This window comes from Microplitis mediator, chromosome 4 (genome assembly GCF_029852145.1).
Source record: "Microplitis mediator isolate UGA2020A chromosome 4, iyMicMedi2.1, whole genome shotgun sequence".
NCBI classification, from domain to species: Eukaryota; Metazoa; Arthropoda; class Insecta; order Hymenoptera; family Braconidae; genus Microplitis; species Microplitis mediator.
The window spans coordinates 16328205-16336533 of record NC_079972.1 but is presented as its reverse complement, the minus strand read 5'-3'; positions in this window follow the sequence as shown (position 1 = coordinate 16336533).

The following is an 8329-nucleotide window of genomic DNA, read 5'->3' as shown; positions in this document are numbered from 1 at the left end:
AAAATAATAATAATCATAATTTTCAAAAATTAAAAAATAATAATAATCATAATTTTCAAAAATTAAAAAATAATAATAATAATAATTACGCATTAGGCCTCGTTGCTTGTGCATACAAGGCTGTGTCGGATAATGAAAGCGCTCTCTAATGCTAAAAATCTATACAGATTTTAAATACTTCGATGTTGAGTCAATCGTGCTCCTTCTTAAAACTATTTATTCTAAGACGGTAATAAATAAGCATAAATTATAGATGAAAAAATATTCTCATATCTCAAATTTTAAGGTACTATAGTATATGCTAACGTTTTCTATATTTTATGAGTTAAATAATAATAAAATGTGATAACATTCAGTTCATAAAGTCTGAGTGAGACACAAATATTTAGAAAAAACAGAAATAAGCCGTGTTTAAATTTTAATTAAAAAAAATGTAATACATAACCATGGAACACCACTCTGACTCGAGAAAAGAGACAGGTAGGCTCGCGCTACACACTCACACATATACATGTGTTGGACCGTGTACTTGACGCGAGACACTACCGTGTCTCTGGATTTTCCAAGTTCAGGCCCATATGACAGAGGGTGGACATGGGTAGCGATGATTTTCTATAGGGTGGCCTCTAACTTTGCTCCTGTTAAGAATAACTCATCATAATATAAACGTTTCTTGAGTTTCGACCCTTATAAGGATGGGTGGACATGGGTGGAGATCGGTGGAGATGCCAAAATGTATTTTTCTGAAGAGTAGCCCGTAACTTTTGCCCGGTTGGAAATAACCCATCACAATATTAACGTTTTTTGTTCCATATAGTGTCCTGTAGTAGGGAAGACCACAAAAAGTCCTGAGAAAAATTTATTTTCTGAGTTTCGACCCATATAAGGATGGGTGGACATGGGTGGACATGGGTGGAGATGCCTGTTGCGTAAATTTCAAATGTTCGCGCCAGAACACTTGACAACTCTACGCTCTACTATACCAGAGGTGCTGCTATCGACGCGCCCTCTGATACTCGGAATTTCAACTCGATAGCCAGCTACGCGGCAACTGGCATTACTCTACAACACTTGTGATAGAACACCACGTGCTACTAGTTTTTATTGTAATTCAATTACATCGTGTTAATTACTCTACACTATCAAGTACATCATTCTAATTGTAACTCGCTGATACACCATGTATTTGTTATCATCTATATTCTTCAATTATATCCGGTTTTTCATATATAAACTCTGTGCTCATTGCTGTGGTGACCGCGTGTTAAACTAACGTGCGGGCTATATTCATTCACATACTCGCCCATCACGTGACTTTGCAGCCACAAATAATTATTGCAATTTGCAATTTACTTTATTACTCATTGCTTAATTATTTACTCGTACTCGATGTCAACTGGTATGAATGACGTCATCATTCAGTCATCCAGTAATCTTAATCTCAAAAATCAATATCAAATATTATTTGTGACTGCAAAGTAATTATTATACGTTCAGACTCGGCTCGTTACGCTTCTTATATTTTTGCTCTTCTTACTCGTACTCTGTGTCGCGAATTAAATTTAATTGTGACAAAAATGTATACTCGAACTATTGATGATATTTGTGAATCATTAATTGTTAATAATTTACTCTTTATTGCGCTCTTTTGTATAAATTAATTCACGTGTATGGTGCCGTGTAAATTATAAACTCGTATTCATTAACCTTAACAAACTCGATCTTCAACTACGCTCTATATGTATATAATATAATGTTCATGTGTACGGTGCCATGCAATTTATATAAAACTCAATTAAACTCAAATGCAATCGAATAATGTTCAATAAGTGCTCTAATATGAACTCGTGATTGACTCTTGTACTCTACGCTATTATCTGTGATTTATTTTTATTAAATATGGACAATACACCAAATCAGTGACTTCTTATTTCTTGCACCATCCCGATCCAGCAAACAAATATTTAATGTAGTTTTTAAGTTAATATTTTACAATGCAAAATGTATTTTTTTGAAGAGTAGCCCGTAACATTTGCCCTGTTGGAAATAACCCATCACAATATAAACGTTTTTTGTTCCATATAGTGTCCTGTAGTAGGAAAGACCACAAAAAGTCCTGAGAAAAATTTATTTTTGAGTTTCGACCCATATAAGGATGGGTGGACATGGGTGGAGATGCCAAAATGTATATTTTTGAAGAGTAGCCCGTAACTTTTGCCCTGTTGGAAATAACCCATCACAATATAAACGTTTTTTGTTCCATATAGTGTCCTGTAGTAGGAAAGACCACAAAAAGTCCTAAGAAAAATTTATTTTTTGAGTTTCGACCCATATAAGGATGGGTGGACATGGGTGGAGATGGGTGGAGATGCCAAAATGTATTTTTCTGAAGAGTAGCCCGTAACTTTTGCCCTGTTGGAAATAACCCATCACAATATAAACGTTTTTTGTTCCATATAGTGTCCTGTAGTAGAAAAGACCACAAAAAGTCCTAAGAAAAATTTATTTTTTGAGTTTCGACCCATATAAGGATGGGTGGACATGGGTGGAGATGGGTGGAGATGCCAAAATGTATTTTTTTGAAGAGTAGCCCGTAACTTTTGCCCTGTTGGAAATAACTCATCACAATATAAACGTTTTTTGTTCCATATAGTGTCCTGTAGTAGGAAAGACCACAAGAAGTCCTGAGAAAAATTTATTTTTTGAGTTTCGACCCATATAAGGATGGGTGGACATGGGTGGAGATAGGTGGAGATGCCAAAATGTATTTTTTTGAAGAGTAGCCCGTAACTTTTGCCCTGTTGGAAATAACCCATCACAATATTAACGTTTTTTGTTTCATATAGTGTCCTGTAGTAGGAAAGACCACAAAAAGTCCTGAGAAAAATTTATTTTTTGAGTTTCGACCCATATAAGGATGGGTGGACATGGGTGGAGATGGGTGGAGATGCCAAAATGTATTTTTCTGAAGAGTAGCCTGTAACTTTTGCCCTGTTGGAAATAACCCATCACAATATAAACGTTTTTTGTTCCATATAGTGTCCTGTAGTAGGAAAGACCAGAAAAAGTCCTGAGAAAAATTTATTTTTTGAGTTTCGACCCATATAAGGATGGGTGGACATGGGTGGAGATGGGTGGAGATGCCAAAATGTATTTTTTTGAAGAGTAGCCCGTAACTTTTGCCCTGTTGGAAATAACCCATCACAATATTAACGTTTTTTGTTCCATATAGTGTCTTGTAGTAGGAAAGACCAGAAAAAGTCCTGAGAAAAATTTATTTTTTGAGTTTCGACCCATATAAGGATGGGTGGACATGGGTGGAGATGGGTGGAGATGCCAAAATGTATTTTTCTGAAGAGTAGCCTGTAACTTTTGCCCTGTTGGAAATAACCCATCACTATATAAACGTTTTTTGTTCCATATAGTGTCCTGTAGTAGGAAAGACCACAAAAAGTCCTGAGAAAAATTTATTTTCTGAGTTTCGACCCATATAAGGATGGGTGGACATGGGTGGAGATGGGTGGAGATGCCAAAATGTATTTTTTTGAAGAGTAGCCCGTAACTTTTGCCCTGTTGGAAATAACCCATCACAATATAAACGTTTTTTGTTCCATATAGTGTCCTGTAGTAGGAAAGACCAGAAAAAGTCCTGAGAAAAATTTATTTTTTGAGTTTCGACCCATATAAGGATGGGTGGACATGGGTGGAGATGGGTGGAGATGCCAAAATGTATTTTTCTGAAGAGTAGCCCGTAACTTTTGCCCGGTTGGAAATAACCGATCACAATATTAACGTTTTTTGTTCCATATAGTGTCCTGTAGTAGGAAAGACCACAAAAAGTCCTGAGAAAAATTTATTTTCTGAGTTTCGACCCATATAAGGATGGGTGGACATGGGTGGAGATGGGTGGAGATGCCAAAATGTATTTTTCTGAAGAGTAGCCCGTAACTTTTGCCCTGTTGGAAATAACCCATCACAATATTAACGTTTTTTGTTCCATATAGTGTCCTGTAGTAGGAAAGACCAGAAAAAGTCCTGAGAAAAATTTATTTTTTGAGTTTCGACCCATATAAGGATGGGTGGACATGGGTGGAGATCGGTGGAGATGCCAAAATGTATTTTTCTGAAGAGTAGCCCGTAACTTTTGCCCTGTTGGAAATAACCCATCACAATATAAGCGTTTTTTGTTCCATATAGTGTCCTGTAGTAGGAAAGACCACAAAAAGTCCTGAGAAAAATTTATTTTTTGAGTTTCGACCCATATAAGGATGGGTGGACATGGGTGGAGATGGGTGGAAATGCCAAAATGTATTTTTCTGAAGAGTAGCCCGTAACTTTTGCCCTGTTGGAAATAACCCATCACAATATTAACGTTTTTTGTTCCATATAGTGTCCTGTAGTAGGAAAGACCAGAAAAAGTCCTGAGAAAAATTTATTTTTTGAGTTTCGACCCATATAAGGATGGGTGGACATGGGTGGAGATCGGTGGAGATGCCAAAATGTATTTTTCTGAAGAGTAGCCCGTAACTTTTGCCCTGTTGGAAATAACCCATCACAATATAAACGTTTTTTGTTCCATATAGTGTCCTGTAGTAGGAAAGACCACAAAAAGTCCTGAGAAAAATTTATTTTTTGAGTTTCGACCCATATAAGGATGGGTGGACATGGGTGGAGATGGGTGGAGATGCCAAAATGTATTTTTCTGAAGAGTAGCCCGTAACTTTTGCCCGGTTGGAAATAACCGATCACAATATTAACGTTTTTTGTTCCATATAGTGTCCTGTAGTAGGAAAGACCACAAAAAGTCCTGAGAAAAATTTATTTTTTGAGTTTCGACCCATATAAGGATGGGTGGACATGGGTGGAGATGGGTGGAGATGCCAAAATGTATTTTTCTGAAGAGTAGCCCGTAACTTTTGCCCTGTTGGAAATAACTCATCACAATATATACGGTTTTTTTTCCATATAGTGTCCTGTAGTAGGAAAGACCACAAAAAGTCCTGAGAAAAATTTATTTTTTGAGTTTTGACCCATATAAGGACGGGTGGACATGGGTGGAGATGGGTGGAGATGCCAAAATGTATTTTTCTGAAGAGTAGCCCGTAACTTTTGCCCTGTTGGAAATAACCCATCACAATATAAACGTTTTTTGTTCCATATAGTGTCTTGTAGTAGGAAAGACCACAAAAAGTCCTGAGAAAAATTTATTTTTTGAGTTTCGACCCATATAAGGATGGGTGGACATGGGTGGAGATGGGTGGAGATGCCAAAATGTATTTTTTTAAAGAGTAGCCGGTAACTTTTGCCCTGTTGGAAATAACCCATCACAATATTAACGTTTTTTGTTCCATATAGTGTCCTGTAGTAGGAAAGACCAGAAAAAGTCCTGAGAAAAATTTATTTTTTGAGTTTCGACCCATATAAGGATGGGTTGACATGGGTGGAGATGGGTGGAGATGCCAAAATGTATTTTTCTGAAGAGTAGCCCGTAACTTTTGCCCTGTTGGAAATAACCCATCACAATATTAACGTTTTTTGTTCCATATAGTGTCCTGTAGTAGGAAAGACCACAAAAAGTCCTGAGAAAAATTTATTTTTTGAGTTTTGACCCATATAAGGATGGGTGGACATGGGTGGAGATGGGTGGAGATGCCAAAATGTATTTTTTTGAAGAGTAGCCCGTAACTTTTGCCCTGTTGGAAATAACCCATCACAATATAAACGTTTTTTGTTCCATATAGTGTCCTGTAGTAGGAAAGACCACAAAAAGTCCTAAGAAAAATTTATTTTTTGAGTTTCGACCCATATAAGGATGGGTGGACATGGGTGGAGATGGGTGGAGATGCCAAAATGTATTTTTCTGAAGAGTAGCCCGTAACTTTTGCCCTGTTGGAAATAACCCATCACAATATAAACGTTTTTTGTTCCATATAGTGTCCTGTAGTAGAAAAGACCACAAAAAGTCCTAAGAAAAATTTATTTTTTGAGTTTCGACCCATATAAGGATGGGTGGACATGGGTGGAGATGGGTGGAGATGCCAAAATGTATTTTTTTGAAGAGTAGCCCGTAACTTTTGCCCTGTTGGAAATAACTCATCACAATATAAACGTTTTTTGTTCCATATAGTGTCCTGTAGTAGGAAAGACCACAAGAAGTCCTGAGAAAAATTTATTTTTTGAGTTTCGACCCATATAAGGATGGGTGGACATGGGTGGAGATGGGTGGAGATGCCAAAATGTATTTTTTTGAAGAGTAGCCCGTAACTTTTGCCCTGTTGGAAATAACCCATCACAATATTAACGTTTTTTGTTTCATATAGTGTCCTGTAGTAGGAAAGACCACAAAAAGTCCTGAGAAAAATTTATTTTTTGAGTTTCGACCCATATAAGGATGGGTGGACATGGGTGGAGATGGGTGGAGATGCCAAAATGTATTTTTCTGAAGAGTAGCCCGTAACTTTTGCCCTGTTGGAAATAACCCATCACAATATAAACGTTTTTTGTTCCATATAGTGTCCTGTAGTAGGAAAGACCACAAGAAGTCCTGAGAAAAATTTATTTTTTGAGTTTCGACCCATATAAGGATGGGTGGACATGGGTGGAGATGCCAAAATGTATATTTTTGAAGAGTAGCCCGTAACTTTTGCCCTGTTGGAAATAACCCATCACAATATAAACGTTTTTTGTTCCATATAGTGTCCTGTAGTAGGAAAGACCACAAAAAGTCCTAAGAAAAATTTATTTTTTGAGTTTCGACCCATATAAGGATGGGTGGACATGGGTGGAGATGGGTGGAGATGCCAAAATGTATTTTTCTGAAGAGTAGCCCGTAACTTTTGCACTGTTGGAAATAACTCATCACAATATATACGGTTTTTTCTCCATATAGTGTCCTGTAGTAGGAAAGACCACAAAAAGTCCTGAGAAAAATTTATTTTTGAGTTTTGACCCATATAAGGACGGGTGGACATGGGTGGAGATCGGTGGAGATGCCAAAATGTATTTTTCTGAAGAGTAGCCCGTAACTTTTGCCCTGTTGGAAATAATCCATCACAATATAAACGTTTTTTGTTCCATATAGTGTCTTGTAGTAGGAAAGACCAGAAAAAGTCCTGAGAAAAATTTATTTTTTGAGTTTCGACCCATATAAGGATGGGTGGACATCGGTGGAGATGGGTGGAGATGCCAAAATGTATTTTTCTGAAGAGTAGCCCGTAACTTTTGCCCTGTTGGAAATAACCCATCACAATATAAACGTTTTTTGTTCCATATAGTGTCTTGTAGTAGGAAAGACCAGAAAAAGTCCTGAGAAAAATTTATTTTTTGAGTTTCGACCCATATAAGGATGGGTGGACATGGGTGGAGATGGGTGGAGATGCCAAAATGTATTTTTTTAAAGAGTAGCCGGTAACTTTTGCCCTGTTGGAAATAACCCATCACAATATTAACGTTTTTTGTTCCATATAGTGTCCTGTAGTAGGAAAGACCAGAAAAAGTCCTGAGAAAAATTTATTTTTTGAGTTTCGACCCATATAAGGATGGGTTGACATGGGTGGAGATGGGTGGAGATGCCAAAATGTATTTTTCTGAAGAGTAGCCCGTAACTTTTGCCCTGTTGGAAATAACCCATCACAATATTAACGTTTTTTGTTCCATATAGTGTCCTGTAGTAGGAAAGACCACAAAAAGTCCTGAGAAAAATTTATTTTTTGAGTTTTGACCCATATAAGGATGGGTGGACATGGGTGGAGATGGGTGGAGATGCCAAAATGTATTTTTTTGAAGAGTAGCCCGTAACTTTTGCCCTGTTGGAAATAACCCATCACAATATAAACGTTTTTTGTTCCATATAGTGTCCTGTAGTAGGAAAGACCACAAAAAGTCCTAAGAAAAATTTATTTTTTGAGTTTCGACCCATATAAGGATGGGTGGACATGGGTGGAGATGGGTGGAGATGCCAAAATGTATTTTTCTGAAGAGTAGCCCGTAACTTTTGCACTGTTGGAAATAACTCATCACAATATATACGGTTTTTTCTCCATATAGTGTCCTGTAGTAGGAAAGACCACAAAAAGTCCTGAGAAAAATTTATTTTTTGAGTTTTGACCCATATAAGGACGGGTGGACATGGGTGGAGATCGGTGGAGATGCCAAAATGTATTTTTCTGAAGAGTAGCCCGTAACTTTTGCCCTGTTGGAAATAATCCATCACAATATAAACGTTTTTTGTTCCATATAGTGTCTTGTAGTAGGAAAGACCAGAAAAAGTCCTGAGAAAAATTTATTTTTTGAGTTTCGACCCATATAAGGATGGGTGGACATCGGTGGA